This window comes from Oryctolagus cuniculus, chromosome 9 (assembly GCF_051225735.1).
Source record: "Oryctolagus cuniculus isolate XC-2025 breed Fujian yellow rabbit chromosome 9, ASM5122573v1, whole genome shotgun sequence".
In the NCBI taxonomy this organism is placed as follows: domain Eukaryota; kingdom Metazoa; phylum Chordata; class Mammalia; order Lagomorpha; family Leporidae; genus Oryctolagus; species Oryctolagus cuniculus.
The window spans coordinates 69,460,030-69,474,567 of NC_142875.1; the positions used below are offsets into that span (position 1 = coordinate 69,460,030).

The 14,538-nt window shown below is 43.4% G+C and overlaps 2 long non-coding RNA genes across 16 annotated transcripts in view; one reads left to right on the forward strand and one right to left on the reverse strand.

Moving 5' to 3' along the window:
• LOC149124594 (uncharacterized) overlaps positions 1 to 3,260 on the reverse strand; it is a 91,665-nt gene extending 88,405 nt beyond the window's left edge. For 10 of the 15 annotated variants that reach the window (XR_016213282.1, XR_016213286.1, XR_016213290.1 and 7 more), the window contains exons 1-2: positions 3,062 to 3,260; positions 2,059 to 2,147 (exon numbers count right to left, since the gene is read on the reverse strand). This is a non-coding gene — a long non-coding RNA (uncharacterized LOC149124594). Of the gene's footprint in view, positions 1 to 2,058; positions 2,148 to 2,409; positions 2,652 to 3,061 lie in introns of all 15 variants that reach the window. The other 5 variants (XR_016213294.1, XR_016213296.1, XR_016213293.1 and 2 more) reach the window with 2 other exon arrangements.
• Positions 3,261 to 3,464: 204 nt separating this feature from the next.
• Positions 3,465 to 12,994, forward strand: LOC149124597 (uncharacterized). The gene is made up of 4 exons (XR_016213298.1): positions 3,465 to 3,796; positions 4,661 to 4,964; positions 11,710 to 12,013; positions 12,882 to 12,994. It is a non-coding gene; the product is annotated as an uncharacterized LOC149124597 (long non-coding RNA).
• The last annotated feature ends 1,544 nt before the right edge of the window (positions 12,995 to 14,538 follow it).

A 14,538-nucleotide genomic window follows, 5' to 3' on the forward strand; every position in this document is an offset into this window, starting at 1 on the left:
AAAACAAATTAAACAAAGCAATCCTTGACCTACCACCTCCAAAACAAACCAAAAAATCCCATAAACTAATACATTAAAGAAGTATGATTAAATTTAATCAGCCTGATGGAGCTTAAAGCCTCCCCCCTCAAAAAACTCAGTCACAATTTGAATGAAAATTAAAATATAAAATTAAAAAAAAGTAAAAAGCAAAACTCCTACTTCTGGTAGTCTAGGTGTAACTACATTTAAACAGAAATGAGATGCACAATTCCATTAAATCAAATTTTATAGAGATTAATTACCACCTTTTGTGAAATTTTCACAAGGTAATCCAAAATAAATAGTTCTGAAAAAAAGTAGTGACCATGGGCTCTGAAATCACATTTCATGCTTTGAAGGCAATACAAAAATATTATTATTTATAAACATAGCTATCTGACTTATTAACAATTTGCATTTAAAACCCTATAGATTTAAAAGTCAAAAGCTCTTTTAATCTGAATATTTTCTAACAATGTGTATTTGATCCAATGTGAAAATACAAGCTAAGTTTCAAAATTTGAACTATTCATAAAAGGATATAAACTTCTATTAAAGTAAAAATTATTTTTAAAGGCATTCACAGCTGTTTATTGTTGAATTTACTGCCTTTCTTTGAAAAACACACCCGCATCTTATCAAGATGCAATTAAATGGAATGACAAGCTTGGTAATAAATAAAAATGTATTGACGGTTGTCTCAAGCAACTTTAAACAAAATCAACTGAAAACCAATCATGTAAATGACAACACATTCATTTTGTTGTACACATTTCTTCATAATTAACTCCCAAAGTAACGTCACATATACGCACCTGTACACACTTACCTGTTGTATTACCTAGATTAAGAAACATAAATGTCTTGTATACCCAAGTTTCAAGTCCACTGCAATGGACGAATTAGCAAAACCTACACATTTTAGGTTAGATACAAAAGTTTTCAAAATCTATCCAATTTTAATTGAAAATGTGGAAAAGATCATTTGTTAGCATTAAGAAAATTAAAGTTTCTTTTCATCAAAATGAAAGAAACATTTTTCCCGTAACCTGCATCCAACAAATACACGCAGTTTAAGGAGAAAAGTTTCTATTACAGGAAAAAAGAATCCCTAAATCCTTTACTGAGTTTTTAGGCAATAAAGAACAGGGGCAAATATATAAAAGTCTTGTCATTTCAACCAGCAGAAATACAATTTTGTGAAAATAACTTCTCCAGTTTTAATACATATTTCAGAACTATCCGAAAGTCTTTTATGGAAGTTAAGAAATTATTAAACACCAACTTTTTCTTTTAAACTATCCGTCTTAACGTTTTGTAATTATTTCCGTGGTTCTCTAACTAAAAGTATAATTTTTCGGAAAGTTGAGAATTATAATCTAGCGTTCAACATTCAAACCCCCCAGTCCCGCTTCCTTCCAGCCAATCAGGGGGTAAAAGTCCGGTGTTTTGGGAGCTCCGTTAGACACAATTCGAAAAACTTCATTTTGCGCTCTCCTGGTCTTCTCCCGGAAAGATTCTAAGTGAGGGCGGGTCCCCCAGTCTTCAAAAGAAATAAGAAATCAATCGATCCTTCCACCCTATCGGGGCGGGGGCGGGGGGTCCTGCAGGCAGGCAGTCCTAAAGCGTGTGTCTCTGCGGTTCCAAGGAAGCGCTATTCCTCTTTGCGAACAATTGAACAGCTACTGCTAAAACCATCTCTCCAAGATTTGCAGCCAACGCCGCTCACCCCACACGCAAATCATCCCAGTAAAGGGTTAATCTAGCGATGCCTTCAGCGCAGAAAAGGATCCAAGATCTAAAAGATCTTTAATGCGCGATTTTTACAAAGGCCATTATCCATATTGTGATACCTAAAGTTAAAACCGTCGTTGGCTTATATCGTTCAAGAGTTATCGAGTAAGATTTGATAGAATCCACCAGCTAAGGGGCCAAAAAAAAAAAAAATTCACCAAAGGAGAAGACAAATAACATCCCTCTTCCCTCCGCCCCAGCGTCAAGAGTGTTCCCAAGAAAAGGTGGGGATTGCAAAATTACCGTTAAGTTGTCCGGGTACAGACTTTTCGGGAGGAAAACATCAAAACAGTTTCACAGGTCGCTTTTTCCCCTTGCAAATGTCTCAAAGACTGGAGAAGGAAAAAGTCTTCTAAGAAAACTGCGACTCCGAGAAGGAAACAGCGAGCTTGAAGCCCCATCTTTCATCTCACCACGGACACCCCTCCCCCCGCCCCCGGGAAAGGACAACGCCGAGAGAGCAAATGACAAAAATCCCGAGCAAGTCGCCTAAGTCCAACATTCTTGCCAAAAGCCCGCGACAACCTCAACCGCCGGCCCCCGCCCCATCTCGCCCGGCAGCGAAGCGCCCGGCGCCGGCAGCCCGACCCCTACCTAAAAAGACCGCACCGGGACGGAAGCGCGCAGGGGGAGGGCGGCGAAGGCAGCGAAACTCTCCGGCCCCGGGCACCTCAAGCTTTAGCGTCAGGAGACGGCCATCTAAACGTCCGAGTGCCGCCGGGCCGGGGCACTGTCGGTCGCGACAGACCGCAGACACCCAGGACTCTGGGTCCTGAATTTTCCGTCGACCTTAAGTTTCTTGTCAAGAGAAGGCGGCCATCAGCGGGCCGGGAAAACTGCGAGAAAAGGCGACTCGGTTCGGGACGTGGGGGGAGGGCGCGCGTCCCCTCCCTCCTGTCAGGCGGTGACGGCGGCCGAGACCCCGCCGCGCCCAGCCCCCGGCCAGGGCGGGGGGTCCTGCTGACAGATCCGCTGGGCGGCGGCCGCCCCGCCGCAGCGCGTCCGCGTCCCGCTCAAACTGCAGCTCCCCTCCCCCCCACAGCCCCGTCGCTCGGCGCTCGCGCCACTTTCCGCCCGCCGCCGCCCACTCGAGGACGCCCACGTTGCCCCCAACCCTCTCTCCTGGGATTTTCTGCGAGTCAAGTGACGGCGGACTCGGCGCCCACTCCTGGCACCCCCCCACCGCCTGCCGGTCCCACCGCTGCCACCTCCCGCGTCCCGTCCTGCTACTTCTTCAAGCTCTTACCGACTGCGCCAACCTTGGCGAAGCACCATGGACTGCCCTTTGCTCCAAGTAATTTTTGGTGATTTTTTAGCGATTTTTTGGCGGAGTCCTAATGGCGCTATACTCTCGGACAGGTTGTCCCGTCCCTCCCGCTAGATTGATGAGATCAGGCATCACTCGAAAATGGCGCCGAAAGCGCTGAGGCTCCTCATTCAAATTCGTTAGAGCCAACCCCGCCGCCCCGGGGCATGCCGGGAACGCGGGCTGCCTCCACAGCTGTCAATACCGCCTCTAAACCCCCCCTTACGGGCCCGACAGTTTTGCGCATGCGCACACCTTTACCCTCCCCAACCCCTTGCCTTGCGCATGCGTAGAATCACGGTTGTGCGTCGCTCTCCCTTTTCCGCGGTCGCAGTTCTCGCACCTCTTTGCTTGCGCCTGCGTGCAGCGAGTTTGCACGGCCGCGGAGGCAGAGAGTGAACGTTCAGACAGTGGGCGTGTCAAGCCACAGATACCTGTCTGGGGACAGGCATTTAGTCCACTCTTCGAGGTAAACCAAGAAGAGTCTAGCTTAGGCAAAACGAAAAACCCCTTAACAGCCAGTGTCTAAACTCCAGATCCCGGGACGCCTCTCCGCGGCCCTACGTACGGACACAGGTGTACCCACAAACAACCCCGCCAGCGTGTAGGGCTCTGGTATTACGCCTACGCCCCTCCCAGAGCTATCGCACTGAAGCCGCACAATACGCTGACGAGGTAGGAAGTCTTGTTATTCTCGGTTTGAGGATCTGGAAACCAAGACTGAGATACAAATGGTTCCCCCCAAGGCACCCAGGTACAAAGCGCGTGGGTGAACCCACGTCTGTCAGACCATGGAGCCCGGCTCCTAGCGCGCCTACAGGCGCCGACCCGCACGGGCGGGAGGCGTGGTCCCCCGCCCCTCGGTGTGCGCGTGCCCGAGCGCGCGCCCCCGCCCGGCCGCCGCGCCCGCTTCCCTGGCCCGGCTGCCTGCTGGCGAAGGCGCCTTCCTTGAATCCAGCTTCTCTTAGGGTCGTCCTTAAAGTTTCTGCTGAGTTCTGGAGATAGGAATGGGCGGTGTTTGGTGTCGTGTAGGGTGATTTAAAAAAAATTTTTTTTTAGTGGCAGGGTAAGTGAGCTGAATTCAGCAAAGACGAGCTTGCGTCGTGCGACGCGTTCATAAAGCGGTAACCTCTATGGTGCCTCGGCTGTGTGCTGGGTTAATCACGTGTATTGATCACAGCAGCCCTGAGAAGTTGGTGTGTCATTGTACAAATGAGAGACAACTGAGGCTCAGATTAAGCCACCTGCCCCAAAGTCTTAGCATTGGTAAAGTAGAAGCACAAGACCTAGGGAAACCTGTTTATGATAAAATTGTCACTTTCCCTTAAAAATCGAATGATTCACTTGCTTTGAAGACGTATCCTACCTGCTACTAGGCTAGTTAAGATGAAATTTAAAAAAGAGAGCTGCTCTTGCTCCTAAGTGATCACATTTAAAGATTACTTTTGACTGGTTGTTTTTTACTTAATCCTAAATTATAATGGATTTTTAAAAGACTCCAACAGTTTAAACTCTGATGTATTGTTATGTTTATTCCAGTTTTCATCACAACACAACCCGTGGTGAACCATAACTGGTGGAGTATAAAAAAATCAAACAGTGGATATGCAAGTGACTGAAGTGCTAAGAAAGAAAATGGGAGAAGGCTGGCATGGTTTGCATTATTAAAGTGCATTTGGAAAGGGATTTTACCAATTTGAGATAATCAAAGAAAACAACCTGGTAAAGTAGTGTATTTGTCTTAAATATCTGTGGTACTTTTGTGCACTGTTTAGATGGCTGGACTCCAGCCCAAACTGCCTAGGTTTGAATCCCATCTCTGCTACTTACTGTGTCATCTCAGGTGAGTCATTTTATCTGTCTGACCTTTTGTAAAAATGAACAATATTAATGCCTTATTGGACTATTATAAGGATGTAGATTAGCTTAATACACTAACGGCATTTGAACTGTGCTTGACATACTGATAAATATTAGCTATTACTGATATTTTCAAGTGGCTTCTTTAATGAGTGTTTTAAAAATCAGTGCCCTTAAGGGTTAGTCTTATTCAAGAGCCCCTTTAAATGATAAATCAGCTTGACATGATTTTTGCCAAATATGAGTAATTCCTGTCAGATGAATAAATATGCTAATTTATTTTTACCATTTTATAAGAATAAGATATGGATATGGAATAGTTTCACTGCTTTTTCTGAATACTAACAAAAACTACAAAAACCAATCTAAGACATATAAAGTAAAAACCATACACATTCTAACAAACAGATAATTACATATTATGTATACTGTATAATAAACCTGAGGAGAGAATCGGCTGGGGAGTCTAGATAAGTAGTATTCTTGTATTTGGGGAATTTGCTTGCAAGATTGTACTAGAATCTTTTGAATAGGTAAATAACGCAACCTAGTTTGACTTACTTTACTTTTAGATATAGTCTGTCAAAAGAATTCTAAAGTGATGGTGATGATACTGATAACTAGTAACACTTATTAGGTGGGTATTGTGGCACAGTGGGCTAAGCTGCCACTTGGGGAGCCACATCCCATATAGGAGTGCCTGGATTCCAGTCCCAGCTACTGGATTTCTCTCCAGCTTCCTTCTAAAATCTGTTGCATCCTGGGAGGCAGCAGATGAAGGCTCAAGTGCACTCCTGCTCCTGGCTTCAGCCTGGCCCAGCCCTGCCTGTTGGAAGCATTTTCAGAGTGAACCAGCAAATGGAAGATCTCTATCACTCTGTCTTTCAAGTGGATAAAATAAACAAACATTTAAAAATAACATTTATCCAGTACCTGCTGTGTGTCAGCACTGTGCTAAGCATGCACATGCATTTTTCCATTGAACCTTCATACACATAGGGTGGATGCAATTATCTCCATTTTGCACAGACTTAAGTTTTTGTGGAGGTAATTTTTAGAAGATTTAAAATGTTATTTAATGAGCAAAAAATCCTTCATTAAAACTTCCTGATTTGCTAGAATGGGAGAAAAAAATCAATCAATATAGTTCCTATGCCTGAACAAAAAAAACCCAGTTCAAAAACACGGCCTTTTGAAAACTAAGAATTTTGACCACAAGGGGGTGCAAATTCCTGAGTTAAATTTCAAAGAAAAAAAAGAAAAAGTGCTTTTACTTCAGACTACTAAACTCAGGGTAAAAATCTAGCATGATTATTTGTCTGTAACTTCAGTACTTCCACAAAGTGATGTACTTTATGAAAAGAAATAATCATTTAGGTACTCAATTAGAGCAAGTTTTCAACTTGCTTTTTCAATCCAGGGAAGAGTTACTTATCCCTCCCTCACCCCTTTCCACCCACCCCGTATATATTCCCTTTTATTTGTCATGAGAGTAGAACTGAAGTCATAATTTGAAATCTGAAGTTTTACTTTTGAAAACTGGAATGCAAATGGATAGTAAATATGGGTTGTGTGCAGAAGAAAGGTCTTATAATTTTAGTGCTTCCCTGCCGTTTCTAATGAGTAAGCTACCACTAATGGAGTGTTGGTTTCAACATATTAACTTATTCAGATAAAACTGAGAAGGCTGTAGGTCTGTGTATCTTTCCAGAAAGAATTCAGACTCTTAAAGAAGAAAACATTTTGAATAGTAACTTGGACACACTATGCATGAGTGAATCTTTTAAAAATAATTTACCCAGGGTAGGGGTTGCCTGGTGACGTGGCACAGTAGGTTAATTTTCCTTCTGCAGCGCTGCCATCCCATATGGGCACCGGTTCTAGTCCTGGCTGCTCCTCTTCCAAGCCAGCTCTCTGCCTTGGCCTGGGACAGCAGTAGAAGATGGCCCAAGTGCTTGGGCCCCTGCACCCATGTGGGAGACCTGGAAGAAGCTCGTGGTTCCTGGCTTTGGATCAGCTCAGCTCTGGCCATTGCAGCCATTTGGGGGATGAGGCCATTTGGGGAGTGAACTGGTGCATAGAAGACCTATCTCTCTGTCTCTCTGTCTACCTCTCAAATAAATAAATAAATAAAATCTTTAAAAAATTTAAAAAAGTAATTTACTTAGTTTTCTAAGTAAAATTTACTAAGTTTTCAAGTTCCTTTCATTTTCCTCGTGGTCTTGTTTCTCTTAGGTTGACTTAATTCAACAACAACAAAAAACATTTTTAATTGTAAATATTTTAAAATTTACAAAAATAAAAACAGTACAAAGAATATCTGTACTATGTGTTTGCTCTTGTGTGAGGGTGAGTTCTCTCTCCAAATATATGTATTTTAATTTTATATACTTTTTTTGCTGAGCCATTTTTTGTTACACTATATATATCTTGGCCCTTTATCCCTAAATACTTGAGAGAGTTTTTCCTATCAGTTTTATAAATTCACATTGAAACAATAGTTTGCCATCCATTTTCTTATTTTGTAAATTATTTGTTATAGCATTCCCCTCTTTTTTTCCAGGATCCAGTCTTGAGTCAGGGACTGCACTTAGTTGTCAGGCCTCTTTACCTTCCTTTACTTTGGAACATTTCCAGAACACTTATTTGTCTTTTATGACCTTTCCATTTTTGAAGCATACAGCTTCTCCCTCGACATTCCTCATTTTGTATTGGATGTCCCCTCATTATTAGACTGAGCTTATGCATTCTCACTTGGACTGTTGCACAGGTCATGTTGCCTCCTTCTTTTGAGAATTACATCTCGAAGCACATGATACCTACCTGTCTCTCACTGGTCTTCACTTTGAACATCTGGTTAATATGAGTATGTGCCTAAATTTTTCACTGTGTAATTTTACTGTTTTTTTCCTCTTCATGGCAATTGATAGGCAATTTGTAGGGGTACATTTGGTGTTATATCATGCTGTGCTCCTCATAAAAGTTTCCCCCCTTAGTCAGCATTCATTATTGCTAAAGTACTTGAACAAATCTAGTATTCCCTCTACATTATGGCCCACAACATTCAACTACAAAGAATCCTTCCTTCTCTCTGATTTATCAGTTTATTATTGGCATGAGTTTGTGAATTCCTGTCTTGTCTTTTATTTTTTTTCTATTTGAAAGGCAGAGTTGAGAGAGAGAGAGACTGAGAGAGACAGTTCACTCCCCAAGTGGCAGTAAAAGCTGGGGCTGGGTCAGGCCAAGCCAGGACCCAGTAGGTTCCTCCAGGTCTGCCAGGTGGATGCAGGGACCCAAGCACTTGACCATCCTCTGCTGCTTTCCCAGGCACATCAGCAGGGAGCTGGATCAGAAGTGGAGCAGCCAGGACTTGAAACTGTGTCCTTATGAGATGCTGGCACTGTAGGCAACAGCTATACCTGCTATGCCACAACGCTAGCCCCAGTGTATTTTCATTTCTGTATTTGTTGATTCTCATTTGCCTTCCCTCTGTCAACAGTTATATGTGTGTGCGTTTTTTTTAAAGTTTATTTATTTGAAAGGTTGAATTGCCAAGAGAGTGGCAGGGACAGAAAGATCTTGCATCTGCTGGTTCACTCCTCAAATGGCCACAAAGGCAGGAGACCCAGATGGAGTTCCAGGTGTCTTGTGCTGCCTTCCTAGGCAGATTAGCAGGGAGCTGGGTTGGAAGTAGAGCAACTGGGAACCTGAACTGATGCTGGTGTGGCAGGTCTCAGCTTAACTTGCTGTGCCACAACACTGGCCCCTCTTTGTTTATTTTTAAGTAGTTTTTTTTTTTCCTGAATCACTTGAGGGTAAATTACATCATGTTCCTTCACCTCTCAATATTTTCTTCTTCTTCTTTTTTTTTTTTTTTTAAATATTACTCATTCAAGAGAGAGAAAGGGCTCCTATCTGCTAGTTCATTCTACAGATACCACAATGGCTTGGACTGAGCCAGGCTGAAGCCAGTAACCAAACTCAATCCAGGTCTCTCACGTGGGTAACAAAGAGCCAATCACTTGAATTATTACCTGCTGCCTTCCAGGGTCTGTAATAGCAAGAAGCTGGAATTGGGAGCTGGAGCCAGGTATCAAATCCAGGTATTTTGATAGGGCACGCAGATGTGTTAAGTGGCATCTTGACTGATAGGCCAAATCCTGCCCAACCTCTTAATATTTAAGTGTGTATTTAATTACTTTGTTCAGAGTGTCTTAGATTTAGCTAGTGGAAGGCCCTTCAGTCTGGCCTCCTGTGTCTCTATAATATGTCTGCATCCAAAAGAATTTTTTATCACTTTTTTTCTGGTTATCATAAGATGTTCCATGTTTATCTTATTCTGCCTCAGCCTTGGAATTAGTCTTTTCTCTAAGAAGTCCTATTTGGGGCTGGTCACTATGGCACAGTGGGTTAAGCCACTGCCTGCAGTGCTGGCTTCCCATATGGGCACTGTTTTGAGTTCTGGACACTCCACTTCCAATCCAGTTCCCTGCTGATGCAGCTAGGAAAGCAGCAGAAGCATCCAAGTATGTGGACCCCTGCCACTCACATGGGAGAGCCAGGTGAAGCTCCTGGCTTCAGCCCAGTCCAGCCCTGGCCATTGTGGCCATCTGAGAATGAACCAGCAGATGGAAGATCTCTTTCTCTGCCTCTGCCTCTCCCTCTCTCTAACTCTGCCTTTCAAATAAATAAATAAATCTTTTAAAAAAAGAAGAAATTCCTGTGTCTTTTTAGTAGAGACTAAGGCCATACATACTCATTTCTACTGAAGTATCTGTACATATAGGAAATACATGCATATATATATTTATATACTCATGCATTTATACATGACATCTATTAGTGGTATAGATTTAACTTAAATTATTCTAATTATAATTGAGAAGATATACCAAAACATAAAGTTTTGAATATTCCAAACAACTCATCAAATTTTCATTCCCTTGTAGTCAGTGTCTGTGCATCTACTTCTATAGGATCAAAATGTGATCCTATATTTGTCTTTTCTCATCTGAGAAAAGCATCTGTATTGTTATTATATCATTTACAGTCTTCATTCTAAATTGCTGTGCTGCGCATCATTTAGCAGACTGTATCATTCTTCTGTTACTGGACATTTAGGTTGTTTTCAGTCTGAAGTATTTACTTTCAGATTCACTGATTGACTGGAAGATTTCCCAGAAGTTAGAATAGCATTTCTCAAAAGGTAAGTATGTTTTGATAGGTTTTAATACTTATTTGCCAAAGTCTACACAAGAACTTGAAATAGAGATGAAAAATATATAGTCCCTATTAGCCAGGAACCGAATATCCAGTGAGAGAAGGATAATTTCTTGTTTATAAATTCCAGTATGGGGCCAGCATTGTGGTGTAATGAATTAAGCTAAGCCATGGCTTGTGATGTTGGCATCCCAAATCAGAGTGCAGATTCAAGTCTCAGCCACTCTGTTTCCAAACTGGCTTCCTGCTACTATACCTGAGAAGTCAAGGAAGATCGCCTAAGTGCTTGGGTCCCTGCCATCCATGTAGAAGACCAGGATAAGCTCCTGGCTGCTGGCTTCAGCCTGGCCCAGACCTCCCTGTTGTGACCATTTCAGGAGTGAACTAGAGAATGGAAGATAGTCTCTCCCTGCCTCCCCCCCCACTTCCTCTCTCTCTCCCCAGCCATCATTGCCTTTCAAATAAAAACAATTAAAAAGCGATAAATACAGAGGAAATATACTTAACTCAGGAATAAGTGGCTCAGAAAGCTTTTTGGGAGGAGGTGGCAATTGAACTCTGTCTTGAAAGATACTTTGGGGGCCAGTGCTGTGTGCAATGCTGCCATTCCATATGCATGCCAGTTTGAGTCCTGGCTGTTCCACTTCCTATCCAGCTCTCTGCTATGACCTGGGAAAGCAGTAGAAGGTGGCTCAAATCCTTGGGCCCCTACACCTGTGTGGGAGATCTAGAGGAAGCTCCTAGCTCCTGGCTTCAGATTGGCGCAGTTTCAGCCAATCAGGGAGTGAACCAGTGGATGGAAGACCTCTCTCTATGCCTCTCCTTCTCTATGTGTGTAACTCTTTCAAATACATAAATAAATCTTTAGAAAAAAAAAAGATACTTTGGTTGTGAAAAGAGAGGAGAAACAGGATACAGAAAGCATTTTTTAAAATTTATTTTTATTTTTATTTTTGACAGGCAGAGTGGACAGTGAGAGAGAGAGAGACAGAGAGAAAGGTCTTCCTTTGCCGTTGGTTCACCCTCCAATGGCTGCCGCGGCCGGCGCACCGCGCCTATCCAAAGGCAGGAGCCAGGTACTTATCCTGGTCTCCCATGGGGTGCAGGGCCCAAGGACTTGGGCCATCCTCCACTGCACTCCCGGGCCACAGCAGAGAGCTGGCCTGGAAGAGGGGCAACCGGGACAGAATCCGGAGCCCCGACCAGGACTAGAACCCGGTGTGCCGGCGCCGCAAGGCAGAGGATTAGCCTAGTAAGCCGCGGCGCCGGCCAGAAAGCATTTTAAGCAGAATAGTGTCACTAGAGTATAAGAAAACAAGACTGTTAAAAAGAATCTTGTTTGTTTAAGAACATCAGGTAGTTTGCTGTGATTTGTTGCCTTGGTCCCTTTTTTTGGGTTGAGGCTATAGCCTGCTCAAGTGAATAAAGGTCAAGCCATAAGAGGCCTTGTTTGCACCTTTTCTGTTGATGAGCCTCCAAAATCTTTAACTAATGATTAGCTTGATCAGATTTGTATTTCAGAAATTGACTTTGAGAGGCCAGCGTTGTGGCACAGAGGAGTGCCAGTTCAGGTCCTTGATGCTCTGCTTCTGATCCAGCTTCCTGCTTTGCAAGTACTGCATGTTAACTGCACCACTGGATTGCCGATCCAACTTCCTGCTAATGTGTGTGGGAAGGCAGTGGAAGATGGCCCAAGTGCTTGAGACCCTGTCGCCCATGTGGAAGACCAGGATGGAGTTCCTGGTTCCTGGCTTCAGCTTGGCCCAGACCTGGCTGTTATAGACATATGGGGAGTGAACAAGATGATGGAAGGTACTTTCTCTCTCTCTCTCTCTCTCTCTCTTCCAGAAAAATAAATCTTTAAGAAGAAAAAGTTCACTTTATTTTTTTTTATTTGACAGGTAGAGTTATAGACACAGAGAGAGAGAGGTCTTCCTTCCGTTGGTTCATCCCCCAAATGGCCATTACAGCCGGAACTACACTGATCCGAAGCCAGGAGCCAGGTGCTTCCTCCTGGTCTCCCATGCGAGTGTGGGAGCCCAAGCACTTGGGCCATCCTCCACTGCCCTCTGGGGCTACAGCAGAGAGCTGGACTGGAAGAGGAACAACTGGGTCTAGAACCCAGCACACCTATGGGATGCTGGAACCGCAGGTGGAGGATTAACCAAGTGAGCCACGGTGCCAGCCCCAAAAAAGTTCACTTTAATGAGGGTACTAGAGAACAGGGTAGAAAATGTGGGGCTGGCACTGTAGTGTAGTGGGTAAAGCAGCTGCCTATGGTGCCAGCATCCCATATGGGTGCAGGTTTGAGCCCTGGCTGCTCCACTTCTGATCAGGCTCCCTGCTAATGCACCTGGGAAAGTAGCAGGTGACGACCCAAGTCCTTGGGCCCCTACACCCATGGAAGAGACCAGAAGAAGCTCCTGGCTTTGGACAGGCCCACCTCCAGCTGTTGTGGCCATTTGGGGAGTAAACCAGTTGACAGAAGTTCTCTCTCTGTCTCTCCCTCTCTCTCTAACTCTGCGTTTAAATAAATAAAGCTTTTTTAAAAAGCTTTTTTTTTTTAAAGAAAATGTAAGGGCCAGAGCTATGGTTAAAGGTTAAAGCCCTGGCTTGAAGCACCGGCATCCCACATGGGATGGGTTTTAGTCCCGGCTGCTCCTACTCTCTTCCGATCCAGCTCTCTGCTGTGGCCTGTGAAAGCAGTGGAGGATGGCCCAAGCCCTTGGGCCCCTGTACCCATGTGGGAGACCTGAAGAACCTCCTGGCTCCTGGCTCCTGGCTCCTGGCTTCAGATCGGCGCAGCTGCAGCCATTCGGCCATCAGGGGAGTGAACCAGCAGCTGGAAGACCACTCTCTCTGTCGCTACCTCTCTCTGTAACTCTTTCAAATAAATAAAATAAATCTTAAAAAAAAAAAAAAAAGAAAATCTAAGAGTACAGGGCATCCTTTAGAAATGTGTACTTGAAGTAAAAATGTAGCAAAGAGTAAAATGAGGTATAAAAAAAGATTGGGTTTGTTTATAAATATATACCTATATGAGTATAAATCCATAAGTATATACATATATAGAAACCTAAATCTACATGTACACATACATTGTTCCCCCCTGCCAAGTAACCACTCAGCACTTACCCTGTGTCATGTTCACTGCACTGTGTGCTAGGCATTAAGTGTATAGGAGTGAAAAAAGAAGCCACAGTTTCTCCTGTTATGATCTAGTTTATCAGCAGAAACATACATTAATAATCATATAGATTGCAACTGTACTAAGTAGCAAAAAAGTACAAGATGCCAAAAAAGCATATATCATGGGGTTAGAACACTAGAGATTTAATTTAGGCTTTCCTAAGGCAGCTGATACTTAAAAGGTGACTATGATTTAGTCCAAAAAGGTAAAGGACCAATAAATTCAGTGACTGTATGGCTAGAGCAGAATAAGGTGGAGGAAGTTGAAAAGTAAGACTAAAGAGGTTTTGGAGCTTTGTGGTATGGAGACGAGAGAGAAAGAGGTAAGTGGTGTGACTCGAGTTTCTGGTGTAGACAGCTGAGAGGCTGTTAGTACCAATTCCTGAGACAGGGGAAGCAGAGCACAGGTTTGGCTAATTTTGAGATCTGCCATGTTTATTTGAGGTGCCTGTGGGCTAAGTGTATCGCCCCCTCCTAGACCCTCACCCCACACACCTTAGAGGTAACTGGAGATTAGGGTTGGATATTTTATTTAGAAGTCTGGAGTTTAAAGCGAAGGTCTGGTCTGCATGTATAGATTTAGTAGTTCATTGACTGCAGAGGATAGTTTATGGGATCAGCTGAGAGCACTGAGGCAGAGCAGGCAGAAAGATAAAAGCACTCAAGACAAAGTCCTGGTGAACACTATTTGATGACTACACAGACATTTTAAGAAGTAGAAATAGGAAAATTCACTGTAGTTACTAAAGACATGACAAACTGAAAAATATGTGTAAAGCAGATAAAAGGTTAATATACTCAATTTGTCAGACAAAAGGAATAGCTCTATATATAGTTAACAAAAATTATCCACAAACTCCCACAAATAATATTTGAAAAGGTACAACCTCAAAATGAACGGTAGCTATGTAAGTTTTCACCTTCCTGCCTTGTTGAATGAATTACTTTTTTAAATTAACAGTTGAAGGTGCGCTAGTAAGAGATGGCAATTGCTAAATTTATCAGACTAATGAACCACACATTTCTGACATATCCATTTTTAAAACATTTGTTTCTTTTGCCACATAAATAATTAGAACCTAAGCCAGCGCCACGGCTCACTAAGCTAATCCTCCGCCTTGCAGCGCCAGCACACCGGGTTCTAGTCC